A 24,639-nucleotide genomic window follows, 5' to 3' on the forward strand; every position below is an offset into this window, starting at 1 on the left:
CGTGTGTATGAAAGTGAACTCCTCCTAAACGGCTGGACTGTTTTTGATGAAATTTTGTGTGTGTGTTCAAGGGGATTCAACAGTGATTTAGATTCAAAATTTGGTCCACTGGAAAATGTTTTTTTAATTAATTTTTTATTTATAGGTAGTTGATTTTGGAATGTTTTACATTGGATCCGGCAGACTGCACTACCATCGCAGAATCGAATATTCAATAATATTCTATTTTAATTTTAGTTTGTCCCGACAGTTGGTGTTGCGATCAAATTGAGAAAAATATTTCGTAATTTTGTGTTATTGTGTTACAAAAAATCGGGAGAAAACAGTTTTTTAATAAATAAGTGGCTAATAAATCAGATGGAAATGTGAACGAAGGAAAACCAATCAGATCAATGCAAGATGGCCGCTGTCGTGTTTGACAGCGGCCATATATGTTGATATATATATATATATATATATATATATATATATATATATATATATATATATCAACATATATATATTTCTTGTGTGCGTGTGTATAAAAGTGAACTCCTCCTAAACGGCTGGACTGATTTTGATGAAATTTTGTGTGTGTGTTCAAAGGGATTCGAGAATGCTTTAGATTCACAATTTGGTCCACTGGAAAATGTATTTTTAATTAATTTTTTATTTATAAGTAGATGTTGATTTTGGAATGTTTTACATTGGATCCGGCAGACTGTACTACCATCGCAGTATCGAATATTCAATAATATTATATTTTAATTTTAGTTTGTCCCGACAGTTGGTGCTGCGATCAAATTGAGAAAAATATTTCGTAATTTTGTGTTAAAAAAATCGCGAGAAAACAGTTTTTTAATAAATAAGAGGCTAATAAATCAGATGGAAATGTAAACAAAGGAAAACCATTCAGATCAATGCAAGATGACCGCTGTCAAACACAACGACCAATCACAAAGAGCCCGTATGGCCGTTGCCAATGTAAACAAAATCACAACTGATTAAGTAACAAGTAGGCAGCACTGCGATCGCGTTTAGAATTGTGCGCGTATTGAGAAATATTATATTATTATTTATTGAAATAACGTTTTAAAGTGTAATTAAAAAATATACATTGTGCAAATTTGTAAGGTACAGTATTTAAGTGAAAATGTTTTTTTAAATTTATTTATGTGTTGTTGATCTTGGGATGGTTAAGGTTCACAATTGGGTCCGGTAGGCAGCGTGTGGGTCCGGTAGGCAGAGCTGCGATCGCGTTTTAGAAGTTATTTTTTTTAATTTTTGGTTTATCAGTCAAATCCGGTAGTTGGTGCTGCGATCGGATTCTAGGATTTTTTTTATTTTGTTGCTTTTTCGCATCAGTTACTTGCGTCGTATCTTAGTGTTGTTCTTACATTAAAATTCGTATTTAGAGAATAGTTTGAATTAAATCCGATAGGTAGTGCTGTTGTTTTGCCATTTGTATTTATTTACATTCCGACTTTTATAAAGTGAAAGGATAAATTTTGTTAAATTGCTAATGTTCAGTTTTTTAAGGTTTTATGAAACTTTCAATTGTCATTAATTCTGTATGTATACTCAGATCTAGCAATAGCGAAGCATTGCTGAGTCTGCTATATAAGAATATTATATTATATCACTATTTATTGAAATAACGTTTTAAAGTTTAATTAAAAAATGTACATTATGCAAATTTGTAAGGTGCAGTATTGAAGTGAGTATTTTACATGATATTTCATGAATTTTCATGATGTATGCACGTGCATTCAATAACAATCAACTTAACCTACAAATTTAAATTGTCAGTTCTCATTTGATTCTATGCAACTTATGAAGTATTGAACGGCTCTTTGAAAATAAAAATTTAAGTTTGTAAAATAAATTATAACATTTATAAAATTAAAATATAAGTTACTTATAATATAGTTTAAAGTATATTTAAAAAATTGAAGTTATAATGTTTTAGGTGATTAATTTTATAAAAAGTTTTCTAAAATTATTTTTGATTTACAATTATCTAAAATTTGGTAAAATAGATGTTAAAATAAAGAATGAGAAAAATGATAAAAATTTCTATTAAAATTTTAACTGCGTTGCTTTTTTACAGTGCTTTCATTTTTATTGATTGATTAATTAAGCTGTTACATGGTTATGAAACATCAAAATTATTAAATTAAAAAAATATATGTAGGAGGTACTTTTTTAGAATGATGTTAAGTGAAAATTATTAGTAATGTGGATGAAAATTTATAAATTACACTAATTATTAATTTAAGACATTTCGATTTTTTAATTCAATTTTCATCGGACATCTCAATATTTAGTGAAAATAAATATTAACCATACTAAACATAATTAATCAATAAACCCATTACAATAATACAACAATCACAAACTGATAATATCATACTAATAGTCATTTTAATGAAATTTAGAACACATTCCTGCTAATTTTAACTTTTATATTTATGTGTGTGCAATTATTACAGAATAATGCCGCGTCAGGATAACGACTGTCGGGTCCGCTAGTATCTATATATCTCCTATATATATATATATATATATATATATATATATATATATATATATATATTTAACGTGAAATAGTATTTGAAATGACAAATTATCGATATTCTAAAATTCAGGCAGAAGTTATTCTTTGAAATTGATATATGCCAAAAGAGACATCACAACCAAACCTAATTATTTGAATAATAAAACAGTTTTGGAAAAAAATTTTATACCTGCTCATAAATACAATGGTGGAATTTAAAAGCATACTACATAAAACTGAAAAGAAAAAACTGATATACTCAGCTAGACAAAGTTAGAAACAAAAAATTACATAAGTTATGCCTAAAATGAGAAAAAAAGGAAAACATCAAGGTGCTTATTTCCAGTTTACAATTTTCAAGACGTAATTCACTGAGCAATATTTTATTACACCAACGCCAAATATTCCACCAATTTACAACCTTTCCTTATTTTAATTTAGAAGTAGATTTTTTCACAAAACAGAGTAATATAGATAATAATATAAGCCAGAAAAATAAATTACTTTCCAAGTCATAAACGATGATAATGTAGAACAGAAAATGTTATAACGTAGGATGTTAAAGAATACAGAAGAAAATTAATGATGCAATTATTCAATTTTAGTGCTCGTTTTCTTAAGATAAATCTACTATTGTATCTAATAATAATGAAAATAAATAAATAAATTTTATTAATTTAACAAAAATATATAAACTTATTTTATTTATACAAATAGAGATGCTTTAAATTGAAATTCATTAACCTAATCATAAGCAATTGGATGAAAGTAATTCGTCACCTGGAACGTCTTGGCAATTATTTTTGAGCTGTTTTTTCATCAAAATGTTTTTCTGTCTCAATAATTCAAGTTATTTCCTTTCTTCCTATGGTTTTATGTACATAAAAACCAATTGTAGTAATACCGAATGAACTAAGTATGTGTGAGAATGTGTGGTTTCTCTCCACAAAATAAAACTAATAAGGTTTTTTGGGGGGTTTGATTAATGATTTAATTGCTTATGTGAAATTAATAATAAATCTTGTTTAAGATGAAATAAACACGCTTAAAAAAATAATATAATATTTTATTCCTTAAACTAAAGAATACGATAATAATTTTCTTTGCTTGTTTACTACTTTATCTTTATTCTATTCTAATTCTATCATAAATGATACCTAAAGGGAAGAAATGTAGTGTCGTAAAGATACGTTTTAAGACAATTAAAAATTGATAGTACACAACAATGTTTGTTAAATCTTCATTTTACACCTTCTTATTATGAAACAATAAAAAAAATACTAAATCGTAACTGGTATTGCTTTTTATATTATATTGTATCTAACACAAGTTATATTAGTTTCAAATTAATGCTATTTGTAATGTTGTTTTACTATAGATTACAAACTTTACAAAAAAACGGTGATTATCTCTTTCTGGTGCTCACTAGTACTGGATTACTGTTCTTTTTATTACTTTCTTCATTGAACTTGTAGGTTCCAAAAGAAAAATTTTTAGAAATAAGTGTAATTTCCCTTTTAATTCTAGTAAACAGTAAACGAAATTACAAGATACATTCAATTTGTTTTTTTTTTAATTATATTTTTTTATGAAGCGTGCTTTTATTTAAAGAATGAATGTGAACAATCATTCATTATCTACAGAAAGTTTGGTAATAGCAAATAAATATATTAATTTTTAAAGCTTAGTTTTCCAAAAATTTATTGTTTGCAGTTTTGGATTTTTACATTAAGGCCATAGTTATTATTAATCTCTCGAACATGGTACCGCTGATATATTAAACAAATAAAATTAAAAATTGATGAAATCCACCTTACCAAGACATTGATATGAACTCACGATTGTTCGGCTTACTTTAAAAATAAGGCATCATCAGGTGATGAAATTATTTCACTAATGTCAAAAATTAAAAATATCACTGTTAAAATGTACAATAGTAATGACTGTCCGGTCCTACCAGTATGCTGAAGGAATATACATCTACTTTGGTGGATAAAATGAAATCAAACGGAACCATGTTATCAAAGAGATAATTATTACCTTAATAATTAAAAAACCTACTTACCAACAATTATTTTATATATACGTTCAAGCGCTTTCAGAATAAAAGTGTATCATCAGGAACTTAAAAATTTATGTTATACTCTTAATAAAACTAAAACTTCGTCATGTAAATTTGCTTATGTAACGTAATATAATATAATAGTGGGCGTCAAATGTTTAAAATTATATATGAATATTTTCTTATTATATATATCAATGTCTCCATCGTTATCTTATACCATCGGGCCTTGTTTGATAAAATAATTATTACATTAAAATATTATTTCTTTATATTTATATTTAAAAAATATTATATCGTTTTTAAATGATTTCTGTTTTTATTATTACAGTGTATATGATAACTTTCCAAATTAGAAATACTATAAAATTTATAATAAATATCTAAGATTTTCGTGAAATTATTATGATTGTATGTATTCTATTATATGTTTGGAAAATTTGGAGTTTTCGGGTGTATTATTTTTACTGTTATTTATGAGCTCTTTTGCACGTTTGGAAAATTTTCGATTGGTCATACCCACGTATATCATATCGATCCTCACAAACAACACTGTATACTCCCTGTTTACCAAATTTGGAATCATTATCATATGAATTTTTATTCAAATTTTTATTAATATATTTAATTACTTTATTAGTAGAATATGCAAGTGTTAAGCCATTTTTTAATATATTTTTTAATTATTTTTACTAAAAGTTGTATATTCATATTTTATGTATATTTTATCCTTTGTATCAGGTAATAATTTTGTATTGTTATTAAAATTTATTTTATTATATAATTTGTTTATATTACCGACATTATAACCGTTAGCAACAGCAATTTTTTTAAATTATTTCCATTTCTTTAAGGAAATTTTAACATGTTTAAACATGTTAACATGTTTAGTATTTTATGACTATTATGGTATGTTATAGTTATTATTATTTTCCGTTTTTGATGTATTACCTTAGTTTATAATATATCGTATTATACAGGAATCGATAATCAACGTAAGATTAAGAGAATATTCTGAAATATAAAGCTACTAAATAGAAAAATAATTTCTGATGCAGGCAGTTAACAATCTCAACCACTTGTTTACTTTTATTTATTAATAATTCTCAGTATAGTACACAAGGTTTTTCCTGTTCAGCCTCTGGGAATCACCATCAGGTATTACTTCAGAAGATGATATGTATGAGTGTAACTGAAGTGTAGTCTTGTACAGACTTAGACATGAGGATAATTAAAACCCAACCACCGAAGAACCCCGCTATCCACGATCTGGTATTCAAATCCGTATAAAAGTATCTGACATTACTAGGTTTTGAACGATGGAACTCTCGACTTTGAAATCAGCTGATTTGCGAAGACGCATTCACCACTATACCAACCCGGTGGATCAGATTATAGTACAAGTTATAATAGATAAAGCTCACGTTTTAAAAAACAAATTTTGAATGTTAATTTACTCAAGTAGTCTATTTAACATTTTTTATTTTATATTTGTTTATTCACACGTCTTCACATGTTCTTAGATAATAAGATATAAATGTTACTACAATAATTTCAGTATATCAAACAATTGCCTTATCTACTGAACTGTGATGACATAATTAGAACATATTATTATAATAAATTTGAATTAACTGGAAAATAAAATATGAAAGAATTTCTAGTGTTTATTTGTTGATTTAGTGTTTATTACACAAATATATACTTTATGTTAATATATATTCTTACTTGGATTATAGTTTTATTTGGATCAAGGTGAAGCTATTGGATCACTATCTGCAATATTATATTTAATGATTCTGTAATACATAATGATAGCAGTTAACAGAAATTGTTCTAAAGGTTTAGGTTTTTAGTATTTCCCATCCATTATTTTTTGAATTATTAACTTTAATGTTGTACTCAAAGAATGAATGTATTTAGTCGATGTATTACTCAGATATATAATTTAAACTTCCTTGTTGAATAATATTAATTGTTTTTTGCCCAAAAGCAAAAGTCTGAACCGGATATTTATTTCCTTCTGTCGTTTCTTCAATTCGTACTTCTTTAATATCGTCTTAAAATTGTTGAAAGTAGTTCCCCCAGTATAGTGGTATTCTGCCACCGCATCTGATTGATTAAATTGCCTAGGGGCTGATTAAAAGTTCACTAGGGTCTCCTGTAAACCCATCACCCTCTCTATTGCAGATTTTTTTTTCATTTTTTATGCAGTGAAACCATTTCATTCACCTTTTATTTAATTTTTTTGTGTTGCAATCTTCAGAAATAGAATCGTTGTTGGCGCTTAATATTCAAAAGTAAACTACTCATTGTTAACTATGATTTATTACAAGCGAAATATTTTCGCAGTACAGATTCTTTATTAGTGGTTTTGTAAATTGGTTTCGTACTTCATTTATTTTTCGTTTTAGTGGTGATTAATCGATGGATTATAGCAGCACTTTATTAAATTACAATGTTTCTTATAAAGTGGTAAAAGGACTATACTTATCTAAATGAAATGTACAAATATTTTCAGTAATGTCTACGGAAATTTTGAAAAGTGTTGATAATATTTCTTAGTAAATTAATGTTATTCTATATTAAATTTTAAATAATTAAAATAGGTTTTTATTAAAAGAAGAAACACATTCCACATATTAAAAATATTTAGATAATATTAATTTCAATTGTATTTTTAATTTTCTCAGAATCTTTTCCTTGAATGAGTGAAGTAAAATAGGTGTCAAATCTAACTGTTCTAAAGAACATAATTAAGCAATTGATTTTAATTTTTTAAAAAGATCTTGCTGAAATAACCTTACTGCCTTTATTGGCAGAAAATATATGAAAAAAGAAAATTTGTATTTTCATATACCAAATAAAAGGATAAATGTTATTGATTAATTATTAATGATATGAACTAAAAACCATACCATTTAAAATTATTTTATTTTTAAATATAAAATTTATCCTATTTGGAATAGAAATTTAATGAAATGTGAAACTCTTAATACTTCATTTACATACACAACTATACATAGATACACGATCCAAATTCACAAGGTGAACATAAACAGTGTAGAAGCGCACCTGAACTAACATTACAACCAGGAACACACAACATCATCCCCTTCTACTGAACGTAAGTAAACGATGAGGTATCTGTTTGCAATGATCTCTTCAAGTTTAGCTAACGATTCTCATTATTTAAGGGGATGAATATGAGTTAAGTAATATTATATTTGAATAAAGAGTAAAACAACTATTTTTTAATAATTTTATAATAGCAACATAGAAAAACAGTTTTTATTTAAAATGTTAAAAGATATTTATGTTAACCTACATTATAGTTACGAAGAACCATAATTAATTAGTTGAATGCATATACGTCTGTAAGTTCATTTAATAGATTTTATTTTCCTGTTAGTTTACTCAAACTTAATTCAAGGTAACATTATTCGTTATCTTCTGAAAGTTTATTTTTCCAAAAAAGAAACGAAACTTTTTAAAGTAGTAATTATAATATTGGTAAATTGATGCGCTCCAGCAATGTTTTAACAGAAAAAAAAACAGATTAATGTTTTCTGTTGAAAAGTTCTATCCTAAATAAAAATATTGAAATAAACCAAGCGTTATTAATACAACGACATACCATTAAAATGATGATTATAAAATATTTTTATGTATTGAATGGTAACGTTTTGTAAAGCTTCTTGTTTTAACCATCATTTGGTGAGGTGACATTTCACCGACACATACGGTGAGGTGACGTCATTTTGACACCGCTTAATGTTTTATTACTTTTTATCATTTTTAAGTAAATTTTTTAATTTTAGTAATTGTTAAGTGAATAAAGGGTTTTAAAACACTTTTAATACTTTAAACAACTTTTTAATCCAGTAAAACACTTTAAAATAGAAAAATAATTTATCCCGTACTTCAATTTCATTTTAATTTCGAATATTACGCCTGTTACCATTTTGTCTTATATTATGTGCCGCAACTCGGATATTTCTTCTAGGTTCTACTTTAGACCATCTAAAATTGGATTTACTCAGATAAAAGTTTTCATCTATTTCCCCATGTTTATCTATCCGTACATTTTTACCACCTCCTGAAACCTCGACCTCAGAATCTACGTAATGCTCGCTGACAATACAGTCATTCTCATTAACAGCATATTCCTCCATTTCCTACAGCAACCACCTCTCTACTTCCATCTCTAGTCCATTCTTGATTACCATTTGAATCTTCTTCCCTATTTTGATCTGTAATTAGTTCATCAATATCCGAATCTTCGCTTTTCCATCCTTCCAGTTCACGAAGAATTGCTTCTTCAAAATTCTGATCATTCACATTCATTTTTAAACTGGAAAAAATTAATACGATTTGCTAATGAAATTGAAACAACAGGACGCAATGAAATTAATATTTAGGCAAAAATCCGCATTATCATTTTACGAAAGGAGATTGTATTTACTTAAATGGTGAGCACCCGTCAGTTTGACGTCGGACACTCAATAGAGAAAAAACAAACACTATAAAAATTCCCAGTACACGGCAATCTAAGTATACCTAAAAAATAACCAGCTACTGAAAAACACGTTTCATTACACGATCATGAGTGGGGGTAATCACTCCCAGTCAGGTGCTGTCATTTTGACGTCACCTTACCAGTTAAAGGTGACGCATAAAAAAATGTTCTTCTATAAATATTTGTTTAAGCTAAATTTATGTAACCTAATAATATTGATAACTCAGGAATAATATGAATTTATGTTAACAAATAACATAAATGAACATGTATAATATAAGTAAATAAATTTTTTCTGCAATTAACCTTCCCTGAAAATCAAAAGTTAAAGATGAGAATTTTATTAAAAAAAACGCATAGAATCAATTTTAACTTTTAAGTAATTAGTGACTTTCAAATCACGTGATTATTAATATAAATTATTTTATTTCGGAATGTTCAAATTGAAAAACCCTTTAATACATTTTCGATTAATAAATACAACCGTTTGTTTCCTTATAGTACAGAAGCAAGCCTCCACTTACTTTCGTGTAGTTGAAACTAAGTATGACTTTTTAGCACGACCTATTTTCTTTTATTATTTGTGTTTCTCTTTAAACGTAGATGGGTGGTAATCAAATCGTGCCTCATATTTTTTATGTTGAATTCTTCATTTAAATTGTCAGCTGACAAGAAGGTTCATCAAGAAATTAAAAATTTATTAGAAACCTGGATTTTAGTGTAAGTGGGTTGATTGTTCTTATTATGTATGAATTGAGGTATTTGATTTTTTTTTTTAATGAGAGCTTACTTTTCCTGTTTAGCCTCCGGTAACTACCGTTTAGATAATACTTCAGAGGATGACTGAGGATGATATGTATGAGTGTGAATGAAGTGTAGTCTTGTACATTCTCAGTTCGAGCATACCTGAGGTGTGTGGTTAATTGAAACCCAATGACCAAAGAACACCGGTATCCACGATCTAGTATTCAAGTCCGTGTAAAAATAGCTGGCTTTACTAGGACTTGAACGCTGGAACTCTCGACTTCCAAATCAGCTGATTTGGGAAGATGCATTCACCACTAGACCAACCCGGTGGGTCTTTTAATGAGAGCTATTTAATGAGGGTCTTTTAATGAGAGCTATTTTGAAATTCTCTTACGACCATTGCTGAGGAGTATAATTTCTTGAAAACAGTGGTGAACTATGAGGTTTTCTAGACTCTGCAAAAATATTACCGTAAGATGGCTGAAAATAAGAATAAGAATATCCTGGCTAAGCGTAGATTTATTGAGTATAATTGTTTGTTGGGTTTTAGATTTACTTAATGTTATTTCCCTTGTGTGTTCTTGTAGCTGTTGTTTTCATGTTTCCTTTTTCAGGGCGGCTGTTGTGCAGATTGATGATATTCAATGATAGAAGTCCATATTTGTGTGGATTGAATAAGTCCTCTTACTTTCTTCAATAATTAAAAAAAAATAAATAGAAAAAATTACGTACTATTATTTTACCTTTCTCTAATATGTGTGGCACATATCTAAATGATATAATTCAGTTGACGGATAAAATAGTTTTGTGTTGTTAATGAAATCTAAATTATACCTTTGTTTAAAAGGGTGCGAAGTGTATAGGTAAAGATGCACCTAAGGAATTATTTAATTTTTCTTTGAGATTTTGTATATAATAAGATTTGAGTTTAATCATACAATACGCCAAAAAGTTTCCTTTCAGCACGCCGGAAGGCGAAGATAGATTTTATCTGTGCTAAGTAGGGGATAAAAAAGATTTTCATTGTAAAGTTAGCAAAAACTTCAAGTTTACTCAATACGACAATGGTTGCATGTGAAAAATGTTTCACATGTTTTGTATACGACAAGCCCCATTTACAATTCCAGCAATATTTTGGTCATCCCTTGTCGTAAGGGTTAGTCATATCAAAAATTGTTTCAGTCCAGTGTTTTAGTTCATGTTTAGAGGACTAACGACCACTTTAAACCGATTCGATACTGTGCCTATTAAGGAAGGTATGATTTTTTTTGTCTTCGAAGCCTGATTTTTCTAACCCCTGGGACAATGGTTGGTGATATCAAAAAACTATACTTAGATAAGTTTTAGGCCCTTATCCAAAGAATAGTAGGAACTTTAAACGAATTTGATTTTATACTTAATAAGAAAGTTACAGCTATATATATATATATATATTTTTTTTAAAAGCCTCCCCCATTTCCACTACCATGGTCTGATTTTGCCCATTAACAAACTAGACTGAGATTTTGGTTCGTTATATTTTATATATCAATTTGAAAGTGAAAATTACGGCACTTATCGTGTCCAGAAGAAAGTGAAATATATATATATATATATATATATATATATATAAATGTATATATTCACTTTTGAACTGTCTGTGGTTTAGGGGTCTGGGGAAACGAGAAGACACGTCGAAAGTTTTCGGTAGTCGAATCATGGTAACCATTGCAATAGGTAGGTAGCTTTCTTATGAAATCTACCTAAGGTGCGTGATTATATTGTGCAGTGTAAAATTACCAAAGAGTATTTGATATTTCTTACATTTATCAGTTTGGTCAAGATATAGTTAGTCAAAAAGTAGCTTAGAAATTACAAGAAAATAACAAACTAAACTTATTTTAAATAATATAATTCAAATTGAATCACTCAATTGAAATAACCAATTTCGTCTAAAATACGACAAATATTTTTATCAAACTTGCATTCCAGTTGTATTATACTGCATGTGAATTGTTATTAAATATTCAAATTTTAAGTTTTAACGAAGTAACTTACAAGATTATTTTTTTAGAGATTTAAATGGTTGGTAATAATTCTAAAATTAGTGTAGTTTTACTTTAGTTTATAATTACTATGACTTCTTCTTCTTCTTTCTTTTCCTGTTTAGCCTCCGAGAATTACCGTTCAAGTATTACTTCAGAGGATGATATGAACGATTGTAAATGTAGTATAGTCTTGTACAGTCTCATTTCGATCACTCCTGAGATGTATGATTAAATGAAACTCAACCACCAAAGAACACCGGTATCCACGATCTAGTATTCAAATTCGTATAGAAGTACTGCCTTTAATAGGACTTGAACGTTGGAACTCTCGACTTCCAAATCAGCTGATTTGGGAAGACGCGTTCACTACTAGACCAACCCGGTGGGTTATAATTAAGACTAAAAACCCATTGATTAAATTTCAGCTTCAAGAAAGAGAATTAGTAATTCTAAAACTGACTCTTGATGAAAAGGTAAAAAAAATTAGTTTTATAGATGCCAATAAATAATTAATAACAGCAGCATAATATCAAATCCTAGACAGTTTTTCAACAAAATTCGTTTGAGATTACTTAGTTTCGTTTTAAGGTAGTCTGAATTGTAAAAAATAAAATATACAAGAATTTGTACAAGCATCTTATATTCTGGTAATCATAATAAATCACCTGGAAAATCTACATTTACAAAATATTTTTATACACGTCCACATTTATATTTGTATATTATGCTATATTACGCTAACACAATACTTTTTAAACAATTTTTAATGACTAATCAATACTTTTATATATAAAAATTGATTAATTATTTTTCCAACTTCATTTATTTTGTACATTCTCAGTTGAGAATGTACAAAATAAAAAATAAATTTTTTTTTACCATAAAAAAAAATAATTTTTTTTAGTCTTAAAAAAATACAAAAAAGAGGGTTTTTCTAATTTGTTTCCTTTTTTTATTTATTGTTAAATAAAAGCTTTTTTAAAAAATAATTTTTGTGAATGTAATCAAATATATTTTTGTAATTTTTTTTTGTATTTTTTTTATGAATAATCTTCTTCATTATTGGTTATTTTATTATTTTTATTGTTATAAGCTGAAAATTAATTGAACCAAAAAAAAATCCAAAACCAAAAAACGAAAAAAGTATTTGATCTATATGTAAGTTATGTTACTGTAAATAGTTGAAGCGTTGCGTTCCATAAGCCACGTGTGTTGCCTATCGCTAGATTCTAGGAAACTCGTCGTGTGAAAGAATGCAATGCTGCTGTAACTGTTGTTTCTTTATGTTAATTGTATTTTTTTCTTCAGGATAGAGAAGTTAATTTTAGATTAATTATTTGATTCCCTCATTTACTTTATTTATTTTCTTCATATAATGTTGGAATGTCAAATATTCTACAAGAGTCTTAGTCAGTAAAATTATTTGTATATTTAATTATGTTTTTGTTTATGGTAAGTTCATTTCACAGGAGCGGCGCTTGTTCAGCTAAAAATTATTACTTTTTCTTTTGAGACTGACAGCATTTTTAATAAACTTGTTAAACTGTTATTCTATTTTTATAATACCAATCGTTATTTGAAAAATACACAGTTAGTGGATGTTGAATTGATTTTTCTTTTCACCTCTTTCTATAAAAATCTTTTTCGTTTAAAAAAACAATATTTCTTTTAATAGAATAATTTACATAATATCATACTCGCTAAAGAAATCCCCTCTACTAACAATCTCATATACTCTCTAAAAAGCATCTTCAGGTAACAAGTAAAGGTATCGAAATATAGGTTTTTATGTTTAGCATTTACAAGAATGTCCAAAAACTTATAAAAAAATAGGAAGATTATAAAACATTAAAAAAATGAATACATTTTTATTTATAAATTTAATTAATTTTCTGTGTTTTCTACATTTTAAAGAAATGATAAATTTTCAAATCCATGTAAATAATAATATTTATGGTATAATGAAAATGTTATAGATTTTAATGTAAACGATTGATAATAAATTTTGTTTTTAAAGAATTCTAATGAACAGTTGATGAATGTGAGTGCAAGAAATGCTGTCACATTAATCACTTGCGTAATGATTGTCAATAACTAATGATTAATGCATAAATCGCTGAGGCAGTTTATTATATATATATATATATATATGATGTATCCATTTATCTTCATTAGAGAACGTCTGGGCGTTTCCCGCTTCTCTATTCTCAAGGTGTTCGGATGCAAATATTAAATATTCTGATCAGATATTAAAAATTGAATAGTTTATTTATATTTTCAGTTAACGGAATATAGCAACCATTATTTACTTTCACTTGTCTATTCTAGAATTTGTTTAAGGTTATTTTCCTAATTACTTACTTAGCACCTTCACGATCTACTTTACATTAAAGTAATCCAATTTACACACGTACACAGCAAAATCAGAGGATTCATGAAGTTTCAAATATCTTACATTATTAAAAGCTTTTATTTAACTCGCTTTTGGAATAATCAAATCTTGCAACGGCTATATCTTTTGATCTATCGTATGTAAACCAATGAAATTTGGTACACGTATGTAACTTCGGTGAAAATACAGCACTACGGTGTCGGAATTTGATATGACCAACCCCACGCCCCCACGCGCTACCCCTACACTAAATTCATGCATTTAGTTGAAAATTTTCATTTCTCATGGACTATCGTACGAAAATGATTGAAATTTGGTACAAGTATGTAACTTGTGTAAAAATATATATTTTTGCTTTTTTTAGTCTTAAAAAAATACAAAAAAGAGGGTTTTTCTAATTTGTTTCCTTTTTTTATTTGTTGTTAAATAAAAGCTTTTTTAAAAAATAATTTTTGTGAATGTAATCAAATATATTTTTGTAATTTTTTTTTGTATTTTTTTAATGAATAATCTTCTTCATTATTGGTTATTTTATTATTTTTATTGTTATAAGCTGAAAATTAATTGAACCAAAAAAAAATCCAAAACCAAAAAACGAAAAAAGTATTTGATCTATATGTAAGTTATGTTACTGTAAATAGTTGAAGCGTTGCGTTCCATAAGCCACGTGTGTTGCCTATCGCTAGATTCTAGGAAACTCGTCGTGTGAAAGAATGCAATGCTGCTGTAACTGTTGTTTCTTTATGTTAATTGTAATAATAATTAGTTAGTCCTCTACATGCTTCATTATACTGCACAAGTAAATTAAAAAGTTCATTTACGACACTACTTCGATACACATCATCGTCCTATTATTGTAAAGTTAGCATGAACGCGTAACTTACCTTATATTATACAATTAATATTAACGTCAATATCAAAGAAAATTGTATAATATTAAGTGTTTATTAAAAAAAAATCTGATGTTGACAGTACATCACTTCCTTGTACACCAACTAAATAACATATACACATTTTTTTTTTTTTAATAAATAAAAAGTACATAAAATTTTATTTCATTAATAACTTCTGAAATTTTTTGTATTTATTGTTTGTTATTATTGAATTGTTATATATCGTAAAAAAGTTTTACAATCAGAGGTTAATAATTATTAATAAATCAGTATATTTAAATTTAAAAAAAGTTAAAAAAAAAAATGAAGGTTGATTCGAACAGATGTGTCTTCACCTTGTAAGAACCAAATATTTCATTAATTAAAATTTAATTTGGCTATAACTCTGGAACCAATGAAAATAAGTACCATTTATAATATATCGGTAAAACCCCTCTCATTCAGCCCTCTGATTGAGGGCTTATTACTGCAGTTAAGAAAAATTCAGATTTTTTTTTGTTGTAATTTTGGGCTTTTTTGGACATTTTTAGTTCAGTCGATTGTAATTAAAAGGGGAGGTGCACAATTAGATGTTACAACCTTCCTAAATCCAAAATTTAAACATCCTACGGCTAATCGTTTTTGAGTTATGCGAGATACTTTCGTACGTACATACGTAGGTACAGAAGTCATACCGAACTAGTCAGAATGAATTCAGGGATGATTAAGAAGAATGTTTCCGTTGAAATCTGAAAACAGATATTTTCCGCAATTACAACGCGGAACTTCCTTTTACTTCGTACAAAGAATAAAACATTCAATCGTTATATTTTAACATAACTTATATACATAAATATATATATAAAACTTTATATTTTTACAAACAAAGTACTAATATCTTTTTATCGGATGGAAAGACTTCATTTTGTTTAGAAATGTAAAGGGTAACACTGCAAATAACTTGATGTAAGAAGATTTCATTGGAGTCGTTGGAAGGTGCTGAATGATGCACAGCAAAAATTAGATGCATTAAGAAAATACTGTGGTGAAAATCTAAATCCAATTATAATAAAAATTTGGAATTGCTTTTACATTTGTTGTATGAAATAACTGTACTCTCTTGATTTAATTATTTTACTTAGATAGTAATTAAACTACACGTATAATATATAATTACAATAGGGGTTGATATTGCAGGCGTATATTTATTGATGTAGTTTTCTAAGCATTATTTTTCTGTTTTTCTGCATTTTCGTGTTGATAATACAGATTTAAAGTAATGATTACGTGACGTTTCATTGCTTTCCATCCTTTTTTATTAAACATATATTGGTGAAATTTTGTTGGCCGTAATTTATTATGCAAAAGCATAGAAATTAAATTCTACAAACGAAAATTATTTTTTACGAAAAGATAATGATTTTTTTTTACTAAAATGATAAATGAAACATAATAGCAATATTCATAACACAATGGAAATAAATATATTTTCAGAATAAATAAATTCCGATATTAGTAGTGACTATAGTGAAAATTACAGAAATTATTTAAAATGTATTGTAATTTTTTTCATTTCCTACAAAAAAAATAATAAGTGAATGAAATATTAACAAAATGAATAAATAATTCTAAAGTTTTAAACTAACAATCATAAAATATGCGGTCAGTGTACATGCATTCTTGCCCATCACGGAATCAACTAAATTTCTAAGATTACCCTATTCAGACGAGTGGCAGAGCTGTTTAATTCAGACAAAAGGGAAATTACCGATTTCCAACCAATTACAATACTATATGTTCTACCCAGTCAATCATACGAATAAATAAAATGAACTATAAGAACACACTAAAATAATCGAATTAATACGGCAAGCAAATGATTTAATTAATTCGCGTTCCAAACGGTTCCGTCAACATCAAAGAATGGAGAAATTTTAATTACCTACAAGATTTAAATATAATTGTTTTGCATACACAGGTTTTGAGCAACAAAATTCAGAAATTCCCCGCGATTTAAAATGCACAGAAAGTTTTTGATAAGTTTATTGTAATTTGTGTAAATTCTATTACACTCATAATTCAATAATTTTAAGCACACTAACTTAATTCTGTATTATATATCTGAAAAGGTTTTAACGTCGAATGGGTAGTATTTATTTTCTAATGAGAATTTGAAAGAATCGAACTTTATTCTTTATGTTTAAAACTTATTATGTTGTACGAAAATATCTTAAAATATACTTCTAGTTTTCTTAAAACATAATACTCTATAAAAACACACACACACACACACACACACACACACACATCAGTACACATTTGTAATTATCACTACTCTTTCCACCTCTACTAATCAAAATTACTTATTGATTATTTAATTTATTTTTCATCAAATTTTTATTTAAAAAAGTACAGAATTTTATTTATGAAGCATTCAAATCTCCTACTTTTATTGTTTTCATAATCTATGTTTAATTTTTTATAGTTATATTATTAATATTATAGTTAAATATTACAGATTGAATTTATTTGACAATAGATTTCGTAGAAATATTCTTTTATATAACTGGTATCTCCAACATTAAATACATCAGGTATCATAATTTTCCTGATTTAGTAAAAAAACATTTTTTTTAACTCAAATTTATTCTAACAAAAGAGCTAGAAATTCCCCCGAGTCATTGGTTCCTTTTTCAGGTGAAAAGAAATAAATAAACGTTGAAGAATTAGAGGTGGATAAGATCAGGAAACGGACAAGGGTGTTGCGGCTTAGCCAGACAGCCAGAAAGAAAATTGCTTCCACTTTGTCTGGACAGTCCCAGGGGCCGTAGTGGTCATGTTCCCTTTTTCTTCACAACAACAGTCTTGGCTTTGTGCTATCTATTTCATAGCGAAACCTTTTATAAAGAATGAAAGAGATTACTGCCCCAGTAAAGTAATTTTACTATTCATTCAGATCGAATAAACCATGACGAGGGAACATTTATAGGTATCGTAATGCTGTTTCTTATTATAAAAAAATATGACATTCTGCCAAAAATTAAGGGTCGGTTCGCATTTGATTCGTATCAATATTTTGATTAAAATATAAGTTCAATTTGATGGACATAAATGGGAGATTAGCAGAAATATAAAAAAAACTATAACAGCCATATTAAGAGTATATATTCGTCTCATTTCATTTATTAACACTGATTAAATCAGAGTAAAATTTTGATTGATAAATTTAAAAGGAATAATTTTAGATTAGACTAAATAAAAATTAATACACATATTTCAGTATTATAAAATAGTTTTAATGATACATATGCTATTACATTAAACAAGATACATGTTTTTAACAGTGAAACAAGACACGATTACGAAATAATAATTCAGCATTATTGTCTAGAATCCTTAACCCTTGGATATAAAATAAAATTAAAAAAAAAACTATTTATAAATAATCTACGACCGTTCATTTGTTGTAATTCTGGGCAACATATAAATTTCACAATATTAATTTTTCTTAATTGAAAACTAATCATAGTTTATCGTTAACAAAAATGGAAAAAAAAAATACAACTGTTAATAATTTATCTAACATTTTTATCTAATAAAATGAACGTAAATAACTGAATTATGTTTGGTGAAACTGTTCAATATGAAGGAAATGCGCTTGATGAGGAATCTTATTCTTTAAGACTTTAGGGGTTGGTGAGCCCCACGGTCCTGGCTTCTGCAGATTTTCTTCTCACTGCACAGAGAGCTACAGAACACTTTACATAATACACATACACTACACTAAGAACATTAAAAAAATTACTATATATTCTCTTACACAACTACACAGCATTTTCTTAACATTTTCTTCTTACAATTACATTCGGCAATGTTGTGTCATCAAACGAAATTCAACCGTCACCTAAGGGGTGGAAACTATCGTACCGATGGGTGCATAACTCTACGTAGTGAGCCTCGAACAATATTCTCTGGGAACCCATTTGTATTTAGCTCTAACCTCTTTACACGTGGATTCTGCAGAGGTGGTCTTGTATTTTCCCGGTACTCGTGGGCCAAAATCATGAGTCTTCCTAATAACCCTCCGATGGTTGTTGGTCTACCTGATAAAACCACCACACAATGTCATGTGAAGAAATCTCACTCAGCTTTGTTTGATGAGGATAAGAAATCTGTAGAAGGTGACGTAATATATGGTAATGAATCCCGTCCTCAGTTTAACAACATCAAATACATAGTTCTGCAACACAATCACGAAGGTTTCTCCCTACGAAAGGTTTCACCTTTTGTTATAAATAAAATAATCACTAGTTCATTTGGTTCACCAAAATCCGTCAAAGAATTAAGATACCGAACAATAGTTGATAAGACGTTTTATGACGAACAGAGTTAATCACTGTTGCGTATAAGTAATATGGGTGGAATCAATTTAAAGGCGGTATGCAATAAATGTTTTAATTTAAGTCATGGTATAATCAATCTTCTGGGACCTTTTGGAGAGTGATGTGATTAAGATGTCAATGAGCTTTCTTCGCAAGGTGTTGTCGAGGGGAAACGTATTGTGAAACATCATAGCGGAGTAGAAGGGCCTACTCCCTCTCTCTCTCAAAAACAAGTGGTGATGGAGAAGGGAGTTAAAACAGCTTGTTCAGATGCTATCTGATCAGATTACTTCGCTCAGGGTCACTATTTCTGAGATAAATAAGAGTTCAAACAAGAGGAAGGATAGTTCTGGTGGAAAGACGAACAGTTGTGTACTGAAAATCATTTCAATCAGTACACCACTAAATAAAACTCCTGTTGCATCAAACGTAAACTACCAAAATCCTATTGAAGGTATCTACAAAAAAGTGGTTGCCTAGTATGGTATCTCCGGCTTCAAAATCCTCACAACTATCTCGAGTTTTCTTCTAGGATATGGAGATGATGAAGGGCCTGAAGAATCAAAGCACTTCTTAAGTATCATAAATACAAATAAGAAAAACCGGGTAGTATTTGATAAGTAATCCCCACGCAGTTTCTATGTATGAAAATTATTTCCTACGGCTTTGAATATTATTCAGTGAAATATTTCTGGTCTTCGTTCTTGTCATGAGAAAATTGAAATAATAATAAAGGAAGAAAATCCTTTAAAACTTTTTCTGCAGGAGAATCACCTGCGTTCGCAGGATGACATGAACGCGGATACGTCTGCAAAAAATGCTACTGCCAATCTGTAGGTAGAAGATGTAAAGTTATGGCTGAATTTTTAAAGGAAATCGTAGTAGCTTTGTGTATTCCTCTAACGACAAATATCGCTGCAGTCGCAGTGAAGATGTTGGGGCCATTCACAATGAATATCTGCAACTTATACCTTCTTCCAAACTCTGTTACCACTGATGATGTTCTGTCCAGCCTGTTTTACCAAATTTCAAAACCCTGGTAACTACTGGTGATGTCATCGTCCATCATAATTCTTGGAGCTTATCGTCATGTTGTCTTCGACGCAATATAGTTGATCGACTGAGGAAGAAATACGATCTCTGCTTTTTGAACGATGGGTCGTATACGTTTATCTCATCTTTATCAGGTACATTTTCGTTCATCTATCTTTTCCTATGTTCAGCAACCTTATTTACTCGTCTTAAGTGGTGAGTTTCCAAAAATTTCTTTGGAAGCGATCATAGACCGGTTGTAATCTCAGTCGGTAATAGTGATTTGCCTCGCAGTCAGCCATGCAGATAGGCAGTTTAGAAAGCGAACTTTATCAGGTACAAGGATTCCTTCAGCCAGTATGACCAGAGCGGTAGAGCGACCCCCACACTTGTCAGCTTTGCACACCAAATTCTTGATATCGTGGATAAATCCTTTAACATCTTAAAAGCCAAGGGTGCCTGATGTTTCTTGGTGGAATTAAGATGTGTTCTAAGATATCGGCGTAAGGCTTTACATAATTTAAATTCATGAATGTCGATTGAATTGCTTTGCGCCTTCCACAACGCTAGGGCTGTTTGCCGTCGTGTGTTTAGGTAAGCTAAATAGAATTCTTGGCTGAATTACATCAAATAAATTTCTCGTAGAACACCATAATCTGTTTTATGGAGAAGGGTTCGAACCATGTGTGGGTCATTACAGTCATCGCAGCCGATTGAACTGCAAGGTGGCAAAACCTTTTTACTGCCCCAGTTAAAATAGGGTCCATATTTGGAAAATCGTTTTCGGCAGTTAATTTACATCATCGTACTGCACTGTGTGTATATATATATATATATAGATATCTCAAAAATATGATAATTTGAGGGTGGAAAATATCCCGTTCATGACTGGAGATTCACAAAATGAGTAAACATACCCTTTTCTTTCAATTAAATAAGGTATGTCCTGAATAATTCTCGTGACACTTCTCCTGGAAATGATAGTATGAGTATGTTATCACCGCTCTCACATAATACTCTACGACACCATTTGTGTATCAAATTCAAATTTTCTTTGACCAGGTGATTCTAGATTCTTGGCCCTACGCACTGGTTATCCCCATACAGAAACCTGAAAATGATAAATCATGCAGCAAAAGTTATCGTCCTATCGCCTTGACCAGTATCCTCTGTAAGGTGATGTTAAGAATGGTAAACCGTCATCTAGTACCGTACCTTGAGAGAAACGCCATTATTGTCCCAGAAAAGTGCAGTTTCCGCCTGCTTAGATCGTCTGTTAATCACATAGTTGCAATTCAAAGCAATCCAAAGGCGTTGGTGAAATAGAAACATTTTCTTATTTCACCAACGCCTGGCTGCTTTATTTTTCGTTTAGCAAAATGCGTACGACACGGCAGCTGAAACAGACTTCATGAATTAGGTGAGAATGGTAATCTCCTCGCATTTATCAGGGGGTTTTCTCAGTTGTTTGTCCTTCCGAGTTTGAGTTGGAACGACGTTATCTGAAAAAAGGAGTAACTCAGAGAAGTATCTTAACTGCTACTTTGTTTGCCGTAGCTATATAATAATTTAACCAACTGCGTGTGAAAACCGGTTATGTGCAAATTATTTTTATATTTAAGTAGCATGTAGAACGTTAGGTACTGGTAAGAGGCTCCTTCAAAACACAATAATTCGCTTAGAATCGTGGTGGAAATCTACTGGATTCACGTATTCCGCATAAAAACCGAAGTGAATTTGCTTTTCCCGGTTGAGGGAACATGTTGATCCTCAACTGTATTTACATGGTGAACCAGTTGTGGAAGAACGCGGGTTAGATTACTGGGGTATGATTAAGACAACGACTAATGTGGCTAACACGTCTGAAGGAGGTGAAGGTTAATTGTCTATAAATATTAGACATGCGGAGGTATTTATCTAATAGACGTTGGAGAACAAATCGTATATGCATGTTGCGCTTCCACCGATCTCTGGTCCGTTCTCACTTAAAACTAAGTGGGAACTAAGTAGGCTGCGTAGCTTATTCTTCGGCGCGGACCACCGCTTTAAAGACGCTGGATGCAGTCCATTCATTAATACGTCTTGCCAGGGGTGCTTTTTGCTTAAGCCCCGTGGTAAGTCTGCTAGAGGCCAGTGGTGAGCCGTCTCTTTGTATTAGACGGAAACAAATGATGTACTCTTATGTGGCTCACATTAAGCGCAACCAACCTATCCAAACATTGGTGTGGTATTCTCTCGGACCAGCTTGATAATTTACTAGGAACAGCCTAGATCTGATGCTTTGCTAGGCATCGGAGCTCAGCGCCTTTTCTCAGTTATACAATTACCTATCACCTATATATAATTACCTCTAGTCCTTACAGTTGCTGCACGTTATTACCGTCATTGGATGTCTTCTCTCGTTAATTCCTACCTAGATCTTAGTCAGTGTAATAAATTGATCATAAATCCGATTATTTTGCGAAACAAATTTCATAATATTTTAAATAGCCTTAATCTTAATAAATAGTTCTTAACGCTTCAGTTTATACGGATGGCTCTATAAACGTTAACTCTGTGGGTTGTGCTTTTGTGGTTGTCCACAGAACATATTTGGCCTCCCTAAATTCTTCCTCTTATAAATTCTTCCTTAATCATTTTTTATTTCTCTAAATAATCTAGTATAATATCAAAATTGATTTCAAATCCTTCCAAATTCCTAAACAGGACGATGTAACATCTGCTGCTCCTAGAGTTTATCTCAGTCTTATTTCCCGCTTATCTGCTCGCTAGTAATAGGTGTTACATACCATCCTTAATTATAAAAACACAATAATCTAATAACTGTATTTTATAATTTGCTTTCAACCGATAAATTGTTATTGAGTTTTTCTTAACTCAGTCAATATCTGGGCTCGGAGACACTTCTTGTTAAAATGACTTATATTAGACATAACGTAATTCTATAAAGTACAAATACTTCGGAAACCATATCCTTACAAAATTAAATTTATACAAGTAAATAGATCTTTAATAACGGTTATTCAATGAACATATCCCTTTTAAACTTTATTCAGGTCATTTTTTCTTTAATTACAGAAACTGTAAACAGACGTTACACGAGTATAATTAACTTATAATAAACCAACTTATAATAATGAGTCTATTGTTAGTCCCCTGAAATGCTTTCACCGTTTTTTTAATTCATTAAGAGTAACAAATACAAACTTTGTGTTTTAATAAAATATCCCTCTGTTAATCGACCCTTTTCAGTGAAATGTAGATTTATTAAGGTAGCTTTCAAAATACTTTAAATTACCAATTTTGTTGAAAATTATTTGTACTAATATTGACTTAAATAATGTTTATATATATGATAATTGCCAAATATTATTGATGTAAAATAAATTACTACTACTTAGTGATTATTTTGGAGGCTTATGGCTGCTTTTGATTCTAGTTTGTCCATCCATCTTATTTCACTACCCATGAAATTTTCTACCACACACTTTAAATTATATTGTCCTATCTTAGCATTTAATTCCTCGTTTCACTTCTTTCGGACATATATCATTTATTTTCTTTTACTCTTTTTTTTTTTTTAACTAAATTTCTCCCCAAACAGCAGTTCTACTTTATCCGATAATTCATGCTACTCATTTTTTTTCTGAAAAAATAACAATATTATTAAAAAAAAATAAAAAATTATTCATTATTTTCATTTTTTTGGACAGTTGCTCTAGTCCAGAAATTTCCCTTAAATTTCTATATTGGTTCTTCTTTGCAGAAGTTGTAAAGCAATGTTTGCAATCATCATTTTTGATTCATTCCTTTTATTTAGAAATTTCTTTTCCGAAATTTTATTCTAATCATAGCCACCTGTTTGTTGTTCAGATTGTTAATAACGCTTCTTTTTATAATTATGTTCTTTTATTTTTTAAAATAGTGAATTCTTTATTCAATTCTCATTATCAACTTCTTTCTTTAGATTTACAGATTCAAAGTAGGTGTAATTCTTCGTAAGTCTGCCAGTAAATTTGTACAAAGATTTAGCAGCCTTCATGGAGTTATATTCTTTTTATAACCGACTT

The sequence above is a fragment of the Lycorma delicatula genome, chromosome 1, assembly GCF_047948215.1.
Source record: "Lycorma delicatula isolate Av1 chromosome 1, ASM4794821v1, whole genome shotgun sequence".
NCBI classification, from domain to species: domain Eukaryota; kingdom Metazoa; phylum Arthropoda; class Insecta; order Hemiptera; family Fulgoridae; genus Lycorma; species Lycorma delicatula.